Source organism: Daphnia pulicaria, chromosome 4, assembly GCF_021234035.1.
Source record: "Daphnia pulicaria isolate SC F1-1A chromosome 4, SC_F0-13Bv2, whole genome shotgun sequence".
In the NCBI taxonomy this organism is placed as follows: Eukaryota; Metazoa; Arthropoda; class Branchiopoda; order Diplostraca; family Daphniidae; genus Daphnia; species Daphnia pulicaria.
Window position 1 is genome coordinate 5,156,428 of NC_060916.1, and position 17,316 is coordinate 5,173,743.

At 41.7% G+C, this 17,316-nt stretch overlaps 59 non-coding genes across 59 annotated transcripts; 16 read left to right on the top strand and 43 right to left on the bottom strand.

Moving 5' to 3' along the window:
- Positions 1–216: 216 nt before the first annotated feature.
- Trnay-gua lies at positions 217–312 on the bottom strand. Its single transcript has 2 exons — positions 276–312; positions 217–252 (listed from the first exon to the last, which is right to left on the bottom strand). It is a non-coding gene; the product is annotated as a tRNA-Tyr (tRNA).
- A 198-nt stretch (positions 313–510) lies between these two features.
- Trnaq-uug lies at positions 511–582 on the top strand. The gene has a single exon. It is a non-coding gene; the product is annotated as a tRNA-Gln (tRNA).
- A 100-nt stretch (positions 583–682) lies between these two features.
- Trnap-cgg lies at positions 683–754 on the top strand. Its single transcript has one exon. It is a non-coding gene; the product is annotated as a tRNA-Pro (tRNA).
- Positions 755–1,062: 308 nt separating this feature from the next.
- Trnar-ucg lies at positions 1,063–1,135 on the bottom strand. Its single transcript has one exon. It is a non-coding gene; the product is annotated as a tRNA-Arg (tRNA).
- A 71-nt stretch (positions 1,136–1,206) lies between these two features.
- Positions 1,207–1,288, bottom strand: Trnal-aag. Its single transcript has one exon. It is a non-coding gene; the product is annotated as a tRNA-Leu (tRNA).
- A 70-nt stretch (positions 1,289–1,358) lies between these two features.
- Trnap-ugg lies at positions 1,359–1,429 on the bottom strand. The gene has a single exon. It is a non-coding gene; the product is annotated as a tRNA-Pro (tRNA).
- Positions 1,430–1,665: 236 nt separating this feature from the next.
- Positions 1,666–1,761, bottom strand: Trnay-gua. Its single transcript has 2 exons — positions 1,725–1,761; positions 1,666–1,701 (listed from the first exon to the last, which is right to left on the bottom strand). It is a non-coding gene; the product is annotated as a tRNA-Tyr (tRNA).
- A 198-nt stretch (positions 1,762–1,959) lies between these two features.
- Trnaq-uug lies at positions 1,960–2,031 on the top strand. The gene has a single exon. It is a non-coding gene; the product is annotated as a tRNA-Gln (tRNA).
- A 100-nt stretch (positions 2,032–2,131) lies between these two features.
- Positions 2,132–2,203, top strand: Trnap-cgg. The gene has a single exon. It is a non-coding gene; the product is annotated as a tRNA-Pro (tRNA).
- Positions 2,204–2,511: 308 nt separating this feature from the next.
- Positions 2,512–2,584, bottom strand: Trnar-ucg. Its single transcript has one exon. It is a non-coding gene; the product is annotated as a tRNA-Arg (tRNA).
- A 71-nt stretch (positions 2,585–2,655) lies between these two features.
- On the bottom strand, positions 2,656–2,737 carry Trnal-aag. Its single transcript has one exon. It is a non-coding gene; the product is annotated as a tRNA-Leu (tRNA).
- Positions 2,738–2,807: 70 nt separating this feature from the next.
- On the bottom strand, positions 2,808–2,878 carry Trnap-ugg. Its single transcript has one exon. It is a non-coding gene; the product is annotated as a tRNA-Pro (tRNA).
- Positions 2,879–3,114: 236 nt separating this feature from the next.
- Trnay-gua lies at positions 3,115–3,210 on the bottom strand. The gene is made up of 2 exons: positions 3,174–3,210; positions 3,115–3,150 (listed from the first exon to the last, which is right to left on the bottom strand). It is a non-coding gene; the product is annotated as a tRNA-Tyr (tRNA).
- Positions 3,211–3,408: 198 nt separating this feature from the next.
- On the top strand, positions 3,409–3,480 carry Trnaq-uug. Its single transcript has one exon. It is a non-coding gene; the product is annotated as a tRNA-Gln (tRNA).
- Positions 3,481–3,580: 100 nt separating this feature from the next.
- Positions 3,581–3,652, top strand: Trnap-cgg. The gene has a single exon. It is a non-coding gene; the product is annotated as a tRNA-Pro (tRNA).
- A 308-nt stretch (positions 3,653–3,960) lies between these two features.
- Positions 3,961–4,033, bottom strand: Trnar-ucg. Its single transcript has one exon. It is a non-coding gene; the product is annotated as a tRNA-Arg (tRNA).
- Positions 4,034–4,104: 71 nt separating this feature from the next.
- Trnal-aag lies at positions 4,105–4,186 on the bottom strand. The gene has a single exon. It is a non-coding gene; the product is annotated as a tRNA-Leu (tRNA).
- Positions 4,187–4,256: 70 nt separating this feature from the next.
- Trnap-ugg lies at positions 4,257–4,327 on the bottom strand. The gene has a single exon. It is a non-coding gene; the product is annotated as a tRNA-Pro (tRNA).
- Positions 4,328–4,563: 236 nt separating this feature from the next.
- Trnay-gua lies at positions 4,564–4,659 on the bottom strand. Its single transcript has 2 exons — positions 4,623–4,659; positions 4,564–4,599 (listed from the first exon to the last, which is right to left on the bottom strand). It is a non-coding gene; the product is annotated as a tRNA-Tyr (tRNA).
- A 198-nt stretch (positions 4,660–4,857) lies between these two features.
- Positions 4,858–4,929, top strand: Trnaq-uug. The gene has a single exon. It is a non-coding gene; the product is annotated as a tRNA-Gln (tRNA).
- Positions 4,930–5,029: 100 nt separating this feature from the next.
- Trnap-cgg lies at positions 5,030–5,101 on the top strand. The gene has a single exon. It is a non-coding gene; the product is annotated as a tRNA-Pro (tRNA).
- Positions 5,102–5,409: 308 nt separating this feature from the next.
- On the bottom strand, positions 5,410–5,482 carry Trnar-ucg. The gene has a single exon. It is a non-coding gene; the product is annotated as a tRNA-Arg (tRNA).
- A 71-nt stretch (positions 5,483–5,553) lies between these two features.
- Positions 5,554–5,635, bottom strand: Trnal-aag. The gene has a single exon. It is a non-coding gene; the product is annotated as a tRNA-Leu (tRNA).
- Positions 5,636–5,705: 70 nt separating this feature from the next.
- Trnap-ugg lies at positions 5,706–5,777 on the bottom strand. The gene has a single exon. It is a non-coding gene; the product is annotated as a tRNA-Pro (tRNA).
- Positions 5,778–6,280: 503 nt separating this feature from the next.
- Positions 6,281–6,352, top strand: Trnaq-uug. Its single transcript has one exon. It is a non-coding gene; the product is annotated as a tRNA-Gln (tRNA).
- A 100-nt stretch (positions 6,353–6,452) lies between these two features.
- Positions 6,453–6,524, top strand: Trnap-cgg. Its single transcript has one exon. It is a non-coding gene; the product is annotated as a tRNA-Pro (tRNA).
- A 308-nt stretch (positions 6,525–6,832) lies between these two features.
- Trnar-ucg lies at positions 6,833–6,905 on the bottom strand. The gene has a single exon. It is a non-coding gene; the product is annotated as a tRNA-Arg (tRNA).
- A 69-nt stretch (positions 6,906–6,974) lies between these two features.
- Trnal-aag lies at positions 6,975–7,056 on the bottom strand. Its single transcript has one exon. It is a non-coding gene; the product is annotated as a tRNA-Leu (tRNA).
- A 70-nt stretch (positions 7,057–7,126) lies between these two features.
- Positions 7,127–7,198, bottom strand: Trnap-ugg. The gene has a single exon. It is a non-coding gene; the product is annotated as a tRNA-Pro (tRNA).
- A 236-nt stretch (positions 7,199–7,434) lies between these two features.
- Trnay-gua lies at positions 7,435–7,530 on the bottom strand. The gene is made up of 2 exons: positions 7,494–7,530; positions 7,435–7,470 (listed from the first exon to the last, which is right to left on the bottom strand). It is a non-coding gene; the product is annotated as a tRNA-Tyr (tRNA).
- Positions 7,531–7,728: 198 nt separating this feature from the next.
- On the top strand, positions 7,729–7,800 carry Trnaq-uug. The gene has a single exon. It is a non-coding gene; the product is annotated as a tRNA-Gln (tRNA).
- Positions 7,801–7,900: 100 nt separating this feature from the next.
- On the top strand, positions 7,901–7,972 carry Trnap-cgg. The gene has a single exon. It is a non-coding gene; the product is annotated as a tRNA-Pro (tRNA).
- Positions 7,973–8,280: 308 nt separating this feature from the next.
- On the bottom strand, positions 8,281–8,353 carry Trnar-ucg. Its single transcript has one exon. It is a non-coding gene; the product is annotated as a tRNA-Arg (tRNA).
- A 71-nt stretch (positions 8,354–8,424) lies between these two features.
- On the bottom strand, positions 8,425–8,506 carry Trnal-aag. Its single transcript has one exon. It is a non-coding gene; the product is annotated as a tRNA-Leu (tRNA).
- A 70-nt stretch (positions 8,507–8,576) lies between these two features.
- Positions 8,577–8,648, bottom strand: Trnap-ugg. The gene has a single exon. It is a non-coding gene; the product is annotated as a tRNA-Pro (tRNA).
- Positions 8,649–9,178: 530 nt separating this feature from the next.
- Positions 9,179–9,250, top strand: Trnaq-uug. The gene has a single exon. It is a non-coding gene; the product is annotated as a tRNA-Gln (tRNA).
- Positions 9,251–9,730: 480 nt separating this feature from the next.
- Positions 9,731–9,803, bottom strand: Trnar-ucg. Its single transcript has one exon. It is a non-coding gene; the product is annotated as a tRNA-Arg (tRNA).
- Positions 9,804–9,874: 71 nt separating this feature from the next.
- Positions 9,875–9,956, bottom strand: Trnal-aag. Its single transcript has one exon. It is a non-coding gene; the product is annotated as a tRNA-Leu (tRNA).
- Positions 9,957–10,026: 70 nt separating this feature from the next.
- Trnap-ugg lies at positions 10,027–10,098 on the bottom strand. Its single transcript has one exon. It is a non-coding gene; the product is annotated as a tRNA-Pro (tRNA).
- Positions 10,099–10,628: 530 nt separating this feature from the next.
- On the top strand, positions 10,629–10,700 carry Trnaq-uug. The gene has a single exon. It is a non-coding gene; the product is annotated as a tRNA-Gln (tRNA).
- A 480-nt stretch (positions 10,701–11,180) lies between these two features.
- Trnar-ucg lies at positions 11,181–11,253 on the bottom strand. The gene has a single exon. It is a non-coding gene; the product is annotated as a tRNA-Arg (tRNA).
- Positions 11,254–11,324: 71 nt separating this feature from the next.
- Positions 11,325–11,406, bottom strand: Trnal-aag. The gene has a single exon. It is a non-coding gene; the product is annotated as a tRNA-Leu (tRNA).
- A 70-nt stretch (positions 11,407–11,476) lies between these two features.
- On the bottom strand, positions 11,477–11,548 carry Trnap-ugg. Its single transcript has one exon. It is a non-coding gene; the product is annotated as a tRNA-Pro (tRNA).
- Positions 11,549–11,784: 236 nt separating this feature from the next.
- On the bottom strand, positions 11,785–11,880 carry Trnay-gua. Its single transcript has 2 exons — positions 11,844–11,880; positions 11,785–11,820 (listed from the first exon to the last, which is right to left on the bottom strand). It is a non-coding gene; the product is annotated as a tRNA-Tyr (tRNA).
- A 171-nt stretch (positions 11,881–12,051) lies between these two features.
- Positions 12,052–12,123, top strand: Trnaq-uug. The gene has a single exon. It is a non-coding gene; the product is annotated as a tRNA-Gln (tRNA).
- A 480-nt stretch (positions 12,124–12,603) lies between these two features.
- Trnar-ucg lies at positions 12,604–12,676 on the bottom strand. Its single transcript has one exon. It is a non-coding gene; the product is annotated as a tRNA-Arg (tRNA).
- A 71-nt stretch (positions 12,677–12,747) lies between these two features.
- Trnal-aag lies at positions 12,748–12,829 on the bottom strand. The gene has a single exon. It is a non-coding gene; the product is annotated as a tRNA-Leu (tRNA).
- Positions 12,830–13,207: 378 nt separating this feature from the next.
- Positions 13,208–13,303, bottom strand: Trnay-gua. Its single transcript has 2 exons — positions 13,267–13,303; positions 13,208–13,243 (listed from the first exon to the last, which is right to left on the bottom strand). It is a non-coding gene; the product is annotated as a tRNA-Tyr (tRNA).
- A 171-nt stretch (positions 13,304–13,474) lies between these two features.
- Positions 13,475–13,546, top strand: Trnaq-uug. Its single transcript has one exon. It is a non-coding gene; the product is annotated as a tRNA-Gln (tRNA).
- A 480-nt stretch (positions 13,547–14,026) lies between these two features.
- On the bottom strand, positions 14,027–14,099 carry Trnar-ucg. The gene has a single exon. It is a non-coding gene; the product is annotated as a tRNA-Arg (tRNA).
- A 71-nt stretch (positions 14,100–14,170) lies between these two features.
- Positions 14,171–14,252, bottom strand: Trnal-aag. The gene has a single exon. It is a non-coding gene; the product is annotated as a tRNA-Leu (tRNA).
- A 378-nt stretch (positions 14,253–14,630) lies between these two features.
- On the bottom strand, positions 14,631–14,726 carry Trnay-gua. The gene is made up of 2 exons: positions 14,690–14,726; positions 14,631–14,666 (listed from the first exon to the last, which is right to left on the bottom strand). It is a non-coding gene; the product is annotated as a tRNA-Tyr (tRNA).
- Positions 14,727–15,449: 723 nt separating this feature from the next.
- On the bottom strand, positions 15,450–15,522 carry Trnar-ucg. The gene has a single exon. It is a non-coding gene; the product is annotated as a tRNA-Arg (tRNA).
- Positions 15,523–15,593: 71 nt separating this feature from the next.
- On the bottom strand, positions 15,594–15,674 carry Trnal-aag. Its single transcript has one exon. It is a non-coding gene; the product is annotated as a tRNA-Leu (tRNA).
- A 70-nt stretch (positions 15,675–15,744) lies between these two features.
- On the bottom strand, positions 15,745–15,816 carry Trnap-ugg. Its single transcript has one exon. It is a non-coding gene; the product is annotated as a tRNA-Pro (tRNA).
- A 236-nt stretch (positions 15,817–16,052) lies between these two features.
- On the bottom strand, positions 16,053–16,148 carry Trnay-gua. Its single transcript has 2 exons — positions 16,112–16,148; positions 16,053–16,088 (listed from the first exon to the last, which is right to left on the bottom strand). It is a non-coding gene; the product is annotated as a tRNA-Tyr (tRNA).
- A 723-nt stretch (positions 16,149–16,871) lies between these two features.
- Trnar-ucg lies at positions 16,872–16,944 on the bottom strand. The gene has a single exon. It is a non-coding gene; the product is annotated as a tRNA-Arg (tRNA).
- Positions 16,945–17,015: 71 nt separating this feature from the next.
- Positions 17,016–17,096, bottom strand: Trnal-aag. Its single transcript has one exon. It is a non-coding gene; the product is annotated as a tRNA-Leu (tRNA).
- A 70-nt stretch (positions 17,097–17,166) lies between these two features.
- Trnap-ugg lies at positions 17,167–17,238 on the bottom strand. Its single transcript has one exon. It is a non-coding gene; the product is annotated as a tRNA-Pro (tRNA).
- Between the last annotated feature and the right edge of the window lie 78 nt (positions 17,239–17,316).

The following is a 17,316-nucleotide window of genomic DNA, read 5'->3' on the forward strand; positions in this document are numbered from 1 at the left end:
TTTGTTGCCGGCTACAATTACTAACCATTAATTGTGTCCCATTTTTGAGCTATACATTTCATATTTACACGGTGATGTTGTCAACTTTCCGTTGTAGATATGCGTACCCCAATAGTACATGTTGGATTTTCCATTACTACACTCTATTTTGAATATACATGACTATCAGCTTTATCTATTTTCTGTTGCCCACTCAATGCGTAATCACAAGTGCTCTCCTTCGAGCCGGAGTTGAACCAGCGACCTATGGATTCCTTGCATTTTACATCGTGTCACTACAGTCCACCGCTCTACCAACTGAGCTATCGAAGGTTGTTTTATTATTATTTCCGAATTATTCCGAATTATTTTCGTCGAACATCGCAATATAGTCCATTAACATGCACCAAAAGATCATGTTTTAAATCATCGAAATCACTGAGTTGAAGGAATCAGCACATGGCCCTAAATTCCACCAAATTTAACGACAAATTTACATTGTAGTAGCAGTGCTGGTGACATCCGTTGGAAGGTTCCATGGTGTAATGGTTATCACATCAGACTTTGACTCTGATAATCTGAGTTCGATTCCCAGTGGGACCTTTTTTAATCCAATTTCTATCAATCTTGTTTATTTTTATGCACGACATTTGGATTGTAATAATAATAAAATAATTTTCGAATCAATAATGAAAGATAATAGGGCTCATTGGTCTAGTAGTATGATACTTGCTTCGGGTGTAAGTGATCCCGGGTTCAATTCCCGGATGGGCCCCAATTGTTTTACTTTTGGCACCGATCCCTGCCATTAGACACATCATGTGTTCTAAGGTACAGTCACGAGTCCCAAATGTTTTTTCCTAAGGAAATACCACAGCTTAATTTGGTATAGGGAATAGAGATCGTACGATAGGGATTCATTGATTCCACTCCTTAGACCAATTTTTTGGGCGGGAACCTCGGATGTTCTCTTTGATGTGTACTTTGGCTTACAACCAGGAGCAATTGCAAATGGATTGCTAATTCTTTGTTTGTAAATTTTCGCGCGCGCATTTCGAAATAGCCAAAATAACCGTTTGCGAGTGATCGTAGCAGGACTCGAACCTGCAATCTTCGGATCCGAAGTCCGACGCCTTATCCATTAGGCCACACGACCATTAACGTTGCCCGTAAGTGCACAATCACCGATTCCTTGCTATGCTACAACAGTTTGAGCAAAATTGACGTTGGCAGCGATGGGATTCGAACCCATGCCCCCGAAGAGACTGGTGCCTTAAACCAGCGCCTTGGACCGCTCGGCCACGCTACCACATTTGCAATGTTAACATTCATCTAAGTAATACAATAAGAGGTTTACCATCTCAGCTGAAATATTGTAGGGGCTCATCCGGGATTTGAACCCGGGGCTCTTACACCCAAAGCAAGAATCATACCACTAGACCAATGAGCCACGCAACTTTTCTAACACCGTTTGTTGCCGGCTACAATTACTAACCATTAATTGTGTCCCATTTTTGAGCTATACATTTCATATTTACACGGTGATGTTGTCAACTTTCCGTTGTAGATATGCGTACCCCAATAGTACATGTTGGATTTTCCATTACTACACTCTATTTTGAATATACATGACTATCAGCTTTATCTATTTTCTGTTGCCCACTCAATGCGTAATCACAAGTGCTCTCCTTCGAGCCGGAGTTGAACCAGCGACCTATGGATTCCTTGCATTTTACATCGTGTCACTACAGTCCACCGCTCTACCAACTGAGCTATCGAAGGTTGTTTTATTATTATTTCCGAATTATTCCGAATTATTTTCGTCGAACATCGCAATATAGTCCATTAACATGCACCAAAAGATCATGTTTTAAATCATCGAAATCACTGAGTTGAAGGAATCAGCACATGGCCCTAAATTCCACCAAATTTAACGACAAATTTACATTGTAGTAGCAGTGCTGGTGACATCCGTTGGAAGGTTCCATGGTGTAATGGTTATCACATCAGACTTTGACTCTGATAATCTGAGTTCGATTCCCAGTGGGACCTTTTTTAATCCAATTTCTATCAATCGTGTTTATTTTTATGCACGACATTTGGATTGTAATAATAATAAAATAATTTTCGAATCAATAATGAAAGATAATAGGGCTCATTGGTCTAGTAGTATGATACTTGCTTCGGGTGTAAGTGATCCCGGGTTCAATTCCCGGATGGGCCCCAATTGTTTTACTTTTGGCACCGATCCCTGCCATTAGACACATCATGTGTTCTAAGGTACAGTCACGAGTCCCAAATGTTTTTTCCTAAGGAAATACCACAGCTTAATTTGGTATAGGGAATAGAGATCGTACGATAGGGATTCATTGATTCCACTCCTTAGACCAATTTTTTGGGCGGGAACCTCGGATGTTCTCTTTGATGTGTACTTTGGCTTACAACCAGGAGCAATTGCAAATGGATTGCTAATTCTTTGTTTGTAAATTTTCGCGCGCGCATTTCGAAATAGCCAAAATAACCGTTTGCGAGTGATCGTAGCAGGACTCGAACCTGCAATCTTCGGATCCGAAGTCCGACGCCTTATCCATTAGGCCACACGACCATTAACGTTGCCCGTAAGTGCACAATCACCGATTCCTTGCTATGCTACAACAGTTTGAGCAAAATTGACGTTGGCAGCGATGGGATTCGAACCCATGCCCCCGAAGAGACTGGTGCCTTAAACCAGCGCCTTGGACCGCTCGGCCACGCTACCACATTTGCAATGTTAACATTCATCTAAGTAATACAATAAGAGGTTTACCATCTCAGCTGAAATATTGTAGGGGCTCATCCGGGATTTGAACCCGGGGCTCTTACACCCAAAGCAAGAATCATACCACTAGACCAATGAGCCACGCAACTTTTCTAACACCGTTTGTTGCCGGCTACAATTACTAACCATTAATTGTGTCCCATTTTTGAGCTATACATTTCATATTTACACGGTGATGTTGTCAACTTTCCGTTGTAGATATGCGTACCCCAATAGTACATGTTGGATTTTCCATTACTACACTCTATTTTGAATATACATGACTATCAGCTTTATCTATTTTCTGTTGCCCACTCAATGCGTAATCACAAGTGCTCTCCTTCGAGCCGGAGTTGAACCAGCGACCTATGGATTCCTTGCATTTTACATCGTGTCACTACAGTCCACCGCTCTACCAACTGAGCTATCGAAGGTTGTTTTATTATTATTTCCGAATTATTCCGAATTATTTTCGTCGAACATCGCAATATAGTCCATTAACATGCACCAAAAGATCATGTTTTAAATCATCGAAATCACTGAGTTGAAGGAATCAGCACATGGCCCTAAATTCCACCAAATTTAACGACAAATTTACATTGTAGTAGCAGTGCTGGTGACATCCGTTGGAAGGTTCCATGGTGTAATGGTTATCACATCAGACTTTGACTCTGATAATCTGAGTTCGATTCCCAGTGGGACCTTTTTTAATCCAATTTCTATCAATCGTGTTTATTTTTATGCACGACATTTGGATTGTAATAATAATAAAATAATTTTCGAATCAATAATGAAAGATAATAGGGCTCATTGGTCTAGTAGTATGATACTTGCTTCGGGTGTAAGTGATCCCGGGTTCAATTCCCGGATGGGCCCCAATTGTTTTACTTTTGGCACCGATCCCTGCCATTAGACACATCATGTGTTCTAAGGTACAGTCACGAGTCCCAAATGTTTTTTCCTAAGGAAATACCACAGCTTAATTTGGTATAGGGAATAGAGATCGTACGATAGGGATTCATTGATTCCACTCCTTAGACCAATTTTTTGGGCGGGAACCTCGGATGTTCTCTTTGATGTGTACTTTGGCTTACAACCAGGAGCAATTGCAAATGGATTGCTAATTCTTTGTTTGTAAATTTTCGCGCGCGCATTTCGAAATAGCCAAAATAACCGTTTGCGAGTGATCGTAGCAGGACTCGAACCTGCAATCTTCGGATCCGAAGTCCGACGCCTTATCCATTAGGCCACACGACCATTAACGTTGCCCGTAAGTGCACAATCACCGATTCCTTGCTATGCTACAACAGTTTGAGCAAAATTGACGTTGGCAGCGATGGGATTCGAACCCATGCCCCTGAAGAGACTGGTGCCTTAAACCAGCGCCTTGGACCGCTCGGCCACGCTACCACATTTGCAATGTTAACATTCATCTAAGTAATACAATAAGAGGTTTACCATCTCAGCTGAAATATTGTAGGGGCTCATCCGGGATTTGAACCCGGGGCTCTTACACCCAAAGCAAGAATCATACCACTAGACCAATGAGCCACGCAACTTTTCTAACACCGTTTGTTGCCGGCTACAATTACTAACCATTAATTGTGTCCCGTTTTTGAGCTATACATTTCATATTTACACGGTGATGTTGTCAACTTTCCGTTGTAGATATGCGTACCCCAATAGTACATGTTGGATTTTCCATTACTACACTCTATTTTGAATATACATGACTATCAGCTTTATCTATTTTCTGTTGCCCACTCAATGCGTAATCACAAGTGCTCTCCTTCGAGCCGGAGTTGAACCAGCGACCTATGGATTCCTTGCATTTTACATCGTGTCACTACAGTCCACCGCTCTACCAACTGAGCTATCGAAGGTTGTTTTATTATTATTTCCGAATTATTCCGAATTATTTTCGTCGAACATCGCAATATAGTCCATTAACATGCACCAAAAGATCATGTTTTAAATCATCGAAATCACTGAGTTGAAGGAATCAGCACATGGCCCTAAATTCCACCAAATTTAACGACAAATTTACATTGTAGTAGCAGTGCTGGTGACATCCGTTGGAAGGTTCCATGGTGTAATGGTTATCACATCAGACTTTGACTCTGATAATCTGAGTTCGATTCCCAGTGGGACCTTTTTTAATCCAATTTCTATCAATCGTGTTTATTTTTATGCACGACATTTGGATTGTAATAATAATAAAATAATTTTCGAATCAATAATGAAAGATAATAGGGCTCATTGGTCTAGTAGTATGATACTTGCTTCGGGTGTAAGTGATCCCGGGTTCAATTCCCGGATGGGCCCCAATTGCTTTACTTTTGGCACCGATCCCTGCCATTAGACACATCATGTGTTCTAAGGTACAGTCACGAGTCCCAAATGTTTTTTCCTAAGGAAATACCACAGCTTAATTTGGTATAGGGAATAGAGATCGTACGATAGGGATTCATTGATTCCACTCCTTAGACCAATTTTTTGGGCGGGAACCTCGGATGTTCTCTTTGATGTGTACTTTGGCTTACAACCAGGAGCAATTGCAAATGGATTGCTAATTCTTTGTTTGTAAATTTTCGCGCGCGCATTTCGAAATAGCCAAAACAACCGTTTGCGAGTGATCGTAGCAGGACTCGAACCTGCAATCTTCGGATCCGAAGTCCGACGCCTTATCCATTAGGCCACACGACCATTAACGTTGCCCGTAAGTGCACAATCACCGATTCCTTGCTATGCTACAACAGTTTGAGCAAAATTGAAGTTGGCAGCGATGGGATTCGAACCCATGCCCCCGAAGAGACTGGTGCCTTAAACCAGCGCCTTGGACCGCTCGGCCACGCTACCACATTTGCAATGTTAACATTCATCTAAGTAATACAATAAGAGGTTTACCATCTCAGCTGAAATATTGTAGGGGCTCATCCGGGATTTGAACCCGGGGCCTCTTACACCCAAAGCAAGAATCATACCACTAGACCAATGAGCCACGCAACTTTTCTAACACCGTTTGTTGCCGGCTACAATTACTAACCATTAATTGTGTCCCATTTTTGAGCTATACATTTCATATTTACACGGTGATGTTGTCAACTTTCCGTTGTAGATATGCGTACCCCAATAGTACATGTTGGATTTTCCATTACTACACTCTATTTTGAATATACATGACTATCAGCTTTATCTATTTTCTGTTGCCCACTCAATGCGTAATCACAAGTGCTCTCCTTCGAGCCGGAGTTGAACCAGCGACCTATGGATTCCTTGCATTTTACATCGTGTCACTACAGTCTACCGCTCTACCAACTGAGCTATCGAAGGTTGTTTTATTTCCGTCGAACATCGCAATATACTCCATTAACATGCACCAAAAGATCATGTTTTAAATCATCGAAATCACTGAGTTGAAGGAATCAGCACATGGCCCTAAATTCCACCAAATTTAACGACAAATTTACATTGTAGTAGCAGTGCTGGTGACATCCGTTGGAAGGTTCCATGGTGTAATGGTTATCACATCAGACTTTGACTCTGATAATCTGAGTTCGATTCTCAGTGGGACCTTTTTAAATCCAATTTCTATCAATCGTGTTTATTTTTATGCACGACATTTGGATTGTAATAATAATAAAATAATTTTCGAATCAATAATGAAAGATAATAGGGCTCATTGGTCTAGTAGTATGATACTTGCTTCGGGTGTAAGTGATCCCGGGTTCAATTCCCGGATGGGCCCCAATTGTTTTACTTTTGGCACCGATCCCTGCCATTAGACACATCATGTGTTCTAAGGTACAGTCACGAGTCCCAAATGTTTTTTCCTAAGGAAATACCACAGCTTAATTTGGTATAGGGAATAGAGATCGTACGATAGGGATTCATTGATTCCACTCCTTAGACCAATTTTTTGGGCGGGAACCTCGGATGTTCTCTTTGATGTGTACTTTGGCTTACAACCAGGAGCAATTGCAAATGGATTGCTAATTCTTTGTTTGTAAATTTTCGCGCGCGCATTTCGAAATAGCCAAAATAACCGTTTGCGAGTGATCGTAGCAGGACTCGAACCTGCAATCTTCGGATCCGAAGTCCGACGCCTTATCCATTAGGCCACACGACCATTAACGTTGCCCGTAAGTGCACAAGCACCGATTCCTTGCTATGCTACAACAGTGAGCAAAATTGACGTTGGCAGCGATGGGATTCGAACCCATGCCCCCGAAGAGACTGGTGCCTTAAACCAGCGCCTTGGACCGCTCGGCCACGCTACCACATTTGCAATGTTAACATTCATCTAAGTAATACAATAAGAGGTTTACCATCTCAGCTGAAATATTGTAGGGGCTCATCCGGGATTTGAACCCGGGGCCTCTTACACCCAAAGCAAGAATCATACCACTAGACCAATGAGCCACGCAACTTTTCTAACACCGTTTGTTGCCGGCTACAATTACTAACCATTAATTGTGTCCCATTTTTGAGCTATACATTTCATATTTACACGGTGATGTTGTCAACTTTCCGTTGTAGATATGCGTACCCCAATAGTACATGTTGGATTTTCCATTACTACACTCTATTTTGAATATACATGACTATCAGCTTTATCTATTTTCTGTTGCCCACTCAATGCGTAATCACAAGTGCTCTCCTTCGAGCCGGAGTTGAACCAGCGACCTATGGATTCCTTGCATTTTACATCGTGTCACTACAGTCCACCGCTCTACCAACTGAGCTATCGAAGGTTGTTTTATTATTATTTCCGAATTATTCCGAATTATTTTCGTCGAACATCGCAATATAGTCCATTAACATGCACCAAAAGATCATGTTTTAAATCATCGAAATCACTGAGTTGAAGGAATCAGCACATGGCCCTAAATTCCACCAAATTTAACGACAAATTTACATTGTAGTAGCAGTGCTGGTGACATCCGTTGGAAGGTTCCATGGTGTAATGGTTATCACATCAGACTTTGACTCTGATAATCTGAGTTCGATTCCCAGTGGGACCTTTTTTAATCCAATTTCTATCAATCGTGTTTATTTTTATGCACGACATTTGGATTGTAATAATAATAAAATAATTTTCGAATCAATAATGAAAGATAATAGGGCTCATTGGTCTAGTAGTATGATACTTGCTTCGGGTGTAAGTGATCCCGGGTTCAATTCCCGGATGGGCCCCAATTGTTTTACTTTTGGCACCGATCCCTGCCATTAGACACATCATGTGTTCTAAGGTACAGTCACGAGTCCCAAATGTTTTTTCCTAAGGAAATACCACAGCTTAATTTGGTATAGGGAATAGAGATCGTACGATAGGGATTCATTGATTCCACTCCTTAGACCAATTTTTTGGGCGGGAACCTCGGATGTTCTCTTTGATGTGTACTTTGGCTTACAACCAGGAGCAATTGCAAATGGATTGCTAATTCTTTGTTTGTAAATTTTCGCGCGCGCATTTCGAAATAGCCAAAATAACCGTTTGCGAGTGATCGTAGCAGGACTCGAACCTGCAATCTTCGGATCCGAAGTCCGACGCCTTATCCATTAGGCCACACGACCATTAACGTTGCCCGTAAGTGCACAATCACCGATTCCTTGCTATGCTACAACAGTTTGAGCAAAATTGACGTTGGCAGCGATGGGATTCGAACCCATGCCCCCGAAGAGACTGGTGCCTTAAACCAGCGCCTTGGACCGCTCGGCCACGCTACCACATTTGCAATGTTAACATTCATCTAAGTAATACAATAAGAGGTTTACCATCTCAGCTGAAATATTGTAGGGGCTCATCCGGGATTTGAACCCGGGGCCTCTTACACCCAAAGCAAGAATCATACCACTAGACCAATGAGCCACGCAACTTTTCTAACACCGTTTGTTGCCGGCTACAATTACTAACCATTAATTGTGTCCCATTTTTGAGCTATACATTTCATATTTACACGGTGATGTTGTCAACTTTCCGTTGTAGATATGCGTACCCCAATAGTACATGTTGGATTTTCCATTACTACACTCTATTTTGAATATACATGACTATCAGCTTTATCTATTTTCTGTTGCCCACTCAATGCGTAATCACAAGTGCTCTCCTTCGAGCCGGAGTTGAATCAGCGACCTATGGATTACTTGCATTTTACATCGTGTCACTACAGTCCACCGCTCTACCAACTGAGCTATCGAAGGTTGTTTTATTATTATTTCCGAATTATTCAGAATTATTTTCGTCGAACATCGCAATATAGTCCATTAACATGCACCAAAAGATCATGTTTTAAATCATCGAAATCACTGAGTTGAAGGAATCAGCACATGGCCCTAAATTCCACCAAATTTAACGACAAATTTACATTGTAGTAGCAGTGCTGGTGACATCCGTTGGAAGGTTCCATGGTGTAATGGTTATCACATCAGACTTTGACTCTGATAATCTGAGTTCGATTCTCAGTGGGACCTTTTTTAATCCAATTTCTATCAATCGTGTTTATTTTTATGCACGACATTTGGATTGTAATAATAATAAAATAATTTTCGAATCAATAATGAAAGATAATAGGGCTCATTGGTCTAGTAGTATGATACTTGGTTCGGGTGTAAGTGATCCCGGGTTCAATTCCCGGATGGGCCCCAATTGTTTTACTTTTGGCACCGATCCCTGCCATTAGACACATCATGTGTTCTAAGGTACAGTCACGAGTCCCAAATGTTTTTTCCTAAGGAAATACCACAGCTTAATTTGGTATAGGGAATAGAGATCGTACGATAGGGATTCATTGATTCCACTCCTTAGACCAATTTTTTGGGCGGGAACCTCGGATGTTCTCTTTGATGTGTACTTTGGCTTACAACCAGGAGCAATTGCAAATGGATTGCTAATTCTTTGTTTGTAAATTTTCGCGCGCGCATTTCGAAATAGCCAAAATAACCGTTTGCGAGTGATCGTAGCAGGACTCGAACCTGCAATCTTCGGATCCGAAGTCCGACGCCTTATCCATTAGGCCACACGACCATTAACGTTGCCCGTAAGTGCACAATCACCGATTCCTTGCTATGCTACAACAGTTTGAGCAAAATTGACGTTGGCAGCGATGGGATTCGAACCCATGCCCCCGAAGAGACTGGTGCCTTAAACCAGCGCCTTGGACCGCTCGGCCACGCTACCACATTTGCAATGTTAACATTCATCTAAGTAATACAATAAGAGGTTTACCATCTCAGCTGAAATATTGTAGGGGCTCATCCGGGATTTGAACCCGGTGCCTCTTACACCCAAAGCAAGAATCATACCACTAGACCAATGAGCCACGCAACTTTTCTAACACCGTTTGTTGCCGGCTACAATTACTAACCATTAATTGTGTCCCATTTTTGAGCTATACATTTCATATTTACACGGTGATGTTGTCAACTTTCCGTTGTAGATATGCGTACCCCAATAGTACATGTTGGATTTTCCATTACTACACTCTATTTTGAATATACATGACTATCAGCTTTATCTATTTTCTGTTGCCCACTCAATGCGTAATCACAAGTGCTCTCCTTCGAGCCGGAGTTGAATCAGCGACCTATGGATTACTTGCATTTTACATCGTGTCACTACAGTCCACCGCTCTACCAACTGAGCTATCGAAGGTTGTTTTATTATTATTTCCGAATTATTCAGAATTATTTTCGTCGAACATCGCAATATAGTCCATTAACATGCACCAAAAGATCATGTTTTAAATCATCGAAATCACTGAGTTGAAGGAATCAGCACATGGCCCTAAATTCCACCAAATTTAACGACAAATTTACATTGTAGTAGCAGTGCTGGTGACATCCGTTGGAAGGTTCCATGGTGTAATGGTTATCACATCAGACTTTGACTCTGATAATCTGAGTTCGATTCTCAGTGGGACCTTTTTTAATCCAATTTCTATCAATCGTGTTTATTTTTATGCACGACATTTGGATTGTAATAATAATAAAATAATTTTCGAATCAATAATGAAAGATAATAGGGCTCATTGGTCTAGTAGTATGATACTTGGTTCGGGTGTAAGTGATCCCGGGTTCAATTCCCGGATGGGCCCCAATTGTTTTACTTTTGGCACCGATCCCTGCCATTAGACACATCATGTGTTCTAAGGTACAGTCACGAGTCCCAAATGTTTTTTCCTAAGGAAATACCACAGCTTAATTTGGTATAGGGAATAGAGATCGTACGATAGGGATTCATTGATTCCACTCCTTAGACCAATTTTTTGGGCGGGAACCTCGGATGTTCTCTTTGATGTGTACTTTGGCTTACAACCAGGAGCAATTGCAAATGGATTGCTAATTCTTTGTTTGTAAATTTTCGCGCGCGCATTTCGAAATAGCCAAAATAACCGTTTGCGAGTGATCGTAGCAGGACTCGAACCTGCAATCTTCGGATCCGAAGTCCGACGCCTTATCCATTAGGCCACACGACCATTAACGTTGCCCGAAAGTGCACAATCACCGATTCCTTGCTATGCTACAACAGTTTGAGCAAAATTGACGTTGGCAGCGATGGGATTCGAACCCATGCCCCCGAAGAGACTGGTGCCTTAAACCAGCGCCTTGGACCGCTCGGCGACGCTACCACATTTGCAATGTTAACATTCATCTAAGTAATACAATAAGAGGTTTACCATCTCAGCTGAAATATTGTAGGGGCTCATCCGGGATTTGAACCCGGGGCCTCTTACACCCAAAGCAAGAATCATACCACTAGACCAATGAGCCACGCAACTTTTCTAACACCGTTTGTTGCCGGCTACAATTACTAACCATTAATTGTGTCCCATTTTTGAGCTATACATTTCATATTTACACGGTGATGTTGTCAACTTTCCGTTGTAGATATGCGTACCCCAATAGTACATGTTGGATTTTCCATTACTACACTCTATTTTGAATATACATGACTATCAGCTTTATCTATTTTCTGTTGCCCACTTAATGCGTAATCACAAGTGCTCTCCTTCGGGCCGGAGTTGAACCAGCGACCTATGGATTCCTTGCATTTTACATCGTGTCACTACAGTCCACCGCTCTACCAACTGAGCTATCGAAGGTTGTTTTCTTTCCGTCGAACATCGCAATATATTCCATTAACATGCACCAAAAGATCATGTTTTAAATAATCGAAATCACTGAGTTGAAGGAATCAGCACATGGCCCTAAATTCCACCAAATTTAACGACAAATTTACATTGTAGTAGCCGTGCTGGTGACATCCGTTGGAAGGTTCCATGGTGTAATGGTTATCACATCAGACTTTGACTCTGATAATCTGAGTTCGATTCTCAGTGGGACCTTTTTTAATCCAATTTCTATCAATCGTGTTTATTTTTATGCACGACATTTGGATTGTAATAATAATAAAATAATTTTCGAATCAATAATGAAAGATAATAGGGCTCATTGGTCTAGTAGTATGATACTTGGTTCGGGTGTAAGTGATCCCGGGTTCAATTCCCGGATGGGCCCCAATTGTTTTACTTTTGGCACCGATCCCTGCCATTAGACACATCATGTGTTCTAAGGTACAGTCACGAGTCCCAAATGTTTTTTCCTAAGGAAATACCACAGCTTAATTTGGTATAGGGAATAGAGATCGTACGATAGGGATTCATTGATTCCACTCCTTAGACCAATTTTTTGGGCGGGAACCTCGGATGTTCTCTTTGATGTGTACTTTGGCTTACAACCAGGAGCAATTGCAAATGGATTGCTAATTCTTTGTTTGTAAATTTTCGCGCGCGCATTTCGAAATAGCCAAAATAACCGTTTGCGAGTGATCGTAGCAGGACTCGAACCTGCAATCTTCGGATCCGAAGTCCGACGCCTTATCCATTAGGCCACACGACCATTAACGTTGCCCGTAAGTGCACAATCACCGATTCCTTGCTATGCTACAACAGTTTGAGCAAAATTGACGTTGGCAGCGATGGGATTCGAACCCATGCCCCCGAAGAGACTGGTGCCTTAAACCAGCGCCTTGGACCGCTCGGCCACGCTACCACATTTGCAATGTTAACATTCATCTAAGTAATACAATAAGAGGTTTACCATCTCAGCTGAAATATTGTAGGGGCTCATCTGGGATATGAACCCGGGGCCTCTTACACCCAAAGCAAGAATCATACCACTAGACCAATGAGCCACGCAACTTTTCTAACACCGTTTGTTGCCGGCTACAATTACTAACCATTAATTGTGTCCCATTTTTGAGCTATACATTTCATATTTACACGGTGATGTTGTCAACTTTCCGTTGTAGATATGCGTACCCCAATAGTACATGTTGGATTTTCCATTACTACACTCTATTTTGAATATACATGACTATCAGCTTTATCTATTTTCTGTTGCCCACTCAATGCGTAATCACAAGTGCTCTCCTTCGGGCCGGAGTTGAACCAGCGACCTATGGATTCCTTGCATTTTACATCGTGTCACTACAGTCCACCGCTCTACCAACTGAGCTATCGAAGGTTGTTTTATTTCCGTCGAACATCGCAATATATTCCATTAACATGCACCAAAAGATCATGTTTTAAATAATCGAAATCACTGAGTTGAAGGAATCAGCACATGGCCCTAAATTCCACCAAATTTAACGACAAATTTACATTGTAGTAGCCGTGCTGGTGACATCCGTTGGAAGGTTCCATGGTGTAATGGTTATCACATCAGACTTTGACTCTGATAATCTGAGTTCGATTCTCAGTGGGACCTTTTTTAATCCAATTTCTATCAATCGTGTTTATTTTTATGCACGACATTTGGATTGTAATAATAATAAAATAATTTTCGAATCAATAATGAAAGATAATAGGGCTCATTGGTCTAGTAGTATGATACTTGGTTCGGGTGTAAGTGATCCCGGGTTCAATTCCCGGATGGGCCCCAATTGTTTTACTTTTGGCACCGATCCCTGCCATTAGACACATCATGTGTTCTAAGGTACAGTCACGAGTCCCAAATGTTTTTTCCTAAGGAAATACCACAGCTTAATTTGGTATAGGGAATAGAGATCGTACGATAGGGATTCATTGATTCCACTCCTTAGACCAATTTTTTGGGCGGGAACCTCGGATGTTCTCTTTGATGTGTACTTTGGCTTACAACCAGGAGCAATTGCAAATGGATTGCTAATTCTTTGTTTGTAAATTTTCGCGCGCGCATTTCGAAATAGCCAAAATAACCGTTTGCGAGTGATCGTAGCAGGACTCGAACCTGCAATCTTCGGATCCGAAGTCCGACGCCTTATCCATTAGGCCACACGACCATTAACGTTGCCCGTAAGTGCACAATCACCGATTCCTTGCTATGCTACAACAGTTTGAGCAAAATTGACGTTGGCAGCGATGGGATTCGAACCCATGCCCCCGAAGAGACTGGTGCCTTAAACCAGCGCCTTGGACCGCTCGGCAACGCTACCACATTTGCAATGTTAACATTCATCTAAGTAATACAATAAGAGGTTTACCATCTCAGCTGAAATATTGTAGGGGCTCATCTGGGATATGAACCCGGGGCCTCTTACACCCAAAGCAAGAATCATACCACTAGACCAATGAGCCACGCAACTTTTCTAACACCGTTTGTTGCCGGCTACAATTACTAACCATTAATTGTGTCCCATTTTTGAGCTATACATTTCATATTTACACGGTGATGTTGTCAACTTTCCGTTGTAGATATGCGTACCCCAATAGTACATGTTGGATTTTCCATTACTACACTCTATTTTGAATATACATGACTATCAGCTTTATCTATTTTCTGTTGCCCACTCAATGCGTAATCACAAGTGCTCTCCTTCGAGCCGGAGTTGAACCAGCGACCTATGGATTCCTTGCATTTTACATCGTGTCACTACAGTCCACCGCTCTACCAACTGAGCTATCGAAGGTTGTTTTCTTTCCGTCGAACATCGCAATATATTCCATTAACATGCACCAAAAGATCATGTTTTAAATCATCGAAATCACTGAGTTGAAGGAATCAGCACATGGCCCTAAATTCCACCAAATTTAACGACAAATTTACATTGTAGTAGCAGTGCTGGTGACATCCGTTGGAAGGTTCCATGGTGTAATGGTTATTACATCAGACTTTCACTCTGATAATCTGAGTTCGATTCTCAGTGGGACCTTTTTTAATCCAATTTCTATCAATCGTGTTTATTTTTATGCACGACATTTGGATTGTAATAATAATAAAATAATTTTCGAATCAATAATGAAAGATAATAGGGCTCATTGGTCTAGTAGTATGATACTTGGTTCGGGTGTAAGTGATCCCGGGTTCAATTCCCGAATGGGCCCCAATTGTTTTACTTTTGGCACCGATCCCTGCCATTAGACACATCATGTGTTCTAAGGTACAGTCACGAGTCCCAAATGTTTTTTCCTAAGGAAATACCACAGCTTAATTTGGTATAGGGAATAGAGATCGTACGATAGGGATTCATTGATTCCACTCCTTAGACCAATTTTTTGGGCGGGAACCTCGGATGTTCTCTTTGATGTGTACTTTGGCTTACAACCAGGAGCAATTGCAAATGGATTGCTAATTCTTTGTTTGTAAATTTTCGCGCGCGCATTTTGAAATAGCCAAAATAACCGTTTGCGAGTGATCGTAGCAGGACTCGAACCTGCAATCTTCGGATCCGAAGTCCGACGCCTTATCCATTAGGCCACACGACCATTAACGTTGCCCGTAAGTGCACAATCACCGATTCCTTGCTATGCTACAACAGTTTGAGCAAAATTGACGTTGGCAGCGATGGGATTCGAACCCATGCCCCGAAGAGACTGGTGCCTTAAACCAGCGCCTTGGACCGCTCGGCCACGCTACCACATTTGCAATGTTAATATTCATCTAAATAATACAATAAGAGGTTTACCATCTCAGCTGAAATATTGTAGGGGCTCATCCGGGATTTGAACCCGGGGCCTCTTACACCCAAAGCAAGAATCATACCACTAGACCAATGAGCCACGCAACTTTTCTAACACCGTTTGTTGCCGGCTACAATTACTAACCATTAATTGTGTCCCATTTTTGAGCTATACATTTCATATTTACACGGTGATGTTGTCAACTTTCCGTTGTAGATATGCGTACCCCAATAGTACATGTTGGATTTTCCATTACTACACTCTATTTTGAATATACATGACTATCAGCTTTATCTATTTTCTGTTGCCCACTCAATGCGTAATCACAAGTGCTCTCCTTCGAGCCGGAGTTGAACCAGCGACCTATGGATTCCTTGCATTTTACATCGTGTCACTACAGTCCACCGCTCTACCAACTGAGCTATCGAAGGTTGTTTTCTTTCCGTCGAACATCGCAATATATTCCATTAACATGCACCAAAAGATCATGTTTTAAATCATCGAAATCACTGAGTTGAAGGAATCAGCACATGGCCCTAAATTCCACCAAATTTAACGACAAATTTACATTGTAGTAGCAGTGCTGGTGACATCCGTTGGAAGGTTCCATGGTGTAATGGTTATTACATCAGACTTTCACTCTGATAATCTGAGTTCGATTCTCAGTGGGACCTTTTTTAATCCAATTTCTATCAATCGTGTTTATTTTTATGCACGACATTTGGATTGTAATAATAATAAAATAATTTTCGAATCAATAATGAAAGATAATAGGGCTCATTGGTCTAGTAGTATGATACTTGGTTCGGGTGTAAGTGATCCCGGGTTCAATTCCCGAATGGGCCCCAATTGTTTTACTTTTGGCACCGATCCCTGCCATTAGACACATCATGTGTTCTAAGGTACAGTCACGAGTCCCAAATGTTTTTTCCTAAGGAAATACCACAGCTTAATTTGGTATAGGGAATAGAGATCGTACGATAGGGATTCATTGATTCCACTCCTTAGACCAATTTTTTGGGCGGGAACCTCGGATGTTCTCTTTGATGTGTACTTTGGCTTACAACCAGGAGCAATTGCAAATGGATTGCTAATTCTTTGTTTGTAAATTTTCGCGCGCGCATTTTGAAATAGCCAAAATAACCGTTTGCGAGTGATCGTAGCAGGACTCGAACCTGCAATCTTCGGATCCGAAGTCCGACGCCTTATCCATTAGGCCCCACGACCATTAACGTTGCCCGTAAGTGCACAATCACCGATTCCTTGCTATGCTACAACAGTTTGAGCAAAATTGACGTTGGCAGCGATGGGATTCGAACCCATGCCCCGAAGAGACTGGTGCCTTAAACCAGCGCCTTGGACCGCTCGGCCACGCTACCACATTTGCAATGTTAACATTCATCTAAATAATACAATAAGAGGTTTACCATCTCAGCTGAAATATTGTAGGGGCTCATCCGGGATTTGAACCCGGGGCCTCTTACACCCAAAGCAAGAATCATACCACTAGACCAATGAGCCACGCAACTTTTCTAACACCGTTTGTTGCCGGCTACAATTACTAACCATTAATTGTGTCCCATTTTTGAGCTATACATT